This window comes from Microtus ochrogaster, unplaced genomic scaffold (assembly GCF_000317375.1).
Source record: "Microtus ochrogaster isolate Prairie Vole_2 unplaced genomic scaffold, MicOch1.0 UNK13, whole genome shotgun sequence".
NCBI lineage: Eukaryota > Metazoa > Chordata > Mammalia > Rodentia > Cricetidae > Microtus > Microtus ochrogaster.
Genome location: NW_004949111.1, coordinates 3,234,083 through 3,234,964, shown reverse-complemented (window position 1 = coordinate 3,234,964; position 882 = coordinate 3,234,083).

Below are 882 nucleotides of genomic sequence, written 5' to 3'. Positions count from 1 at the left end.
ATCTATCATCTATCTATCTATCTATCTATCTATCTATCTATCTATCTATCTATCTATCTATCTATCTATCTATCTATCTTATGTATGTGTATATATACATGTATATGTATATATGTATGTATATATATACATATATATATGCATTTGAACTTATCCCAATAGTAAGTTCAAAATATCTTTTTGTGTTCCATGTACTCATACATAATGTCAGCAAGTGTTCAATTGCCCAATTCAGAATATTAATGTCATCTTCCTTATTGTCCCTCATCTTATATACTGGATAATTACTGAATTAGGCTGGATTGTACTGTCTTTGTAACTCTTCAAATTATTAAGTTTTTATATCGACTGTCACATTTTGGTCAAGTTATCATTATTTCTTACATGAACTTCTCTAACAATCTCTTAACAAGTCACCTTCACTAAAGTTTTGCCCTCTTAAAAATGTACTTTCAGTGTAAGTAAACACAAATATTAAGTTAATAAATCCTATAAATATTTTTACCATATATGATCTGCAGTGGAACTCAGTTTCATACTTATTTTATTCTATGTTATAGCTTTGGGCAAGTTCATTTATATGCTTGTCAATCATACTGTGCTTCATTTGTCTTGACACTTAATCACATTAAAATTATAGGTTTACTGATCCAAAAAGCCAAGATTGTAAATTCCTGGAGGGTTGAGAATAAGTCTGTTTCATACACTTGATAGTCAGGTAGTACTTGATACATAATAAGCAATAAATAATAATTTTCTAGGTGAAAAAATGGAAGAAAGAAGGAAGCAAGAAAAAGAAGGGATAGAGGAAAGAGAATATGGGAGAAATGGGAAGGAAGGGGGATGAAAGGAAGACAGAGAAGAAGGAAAGGAAACAGAGAA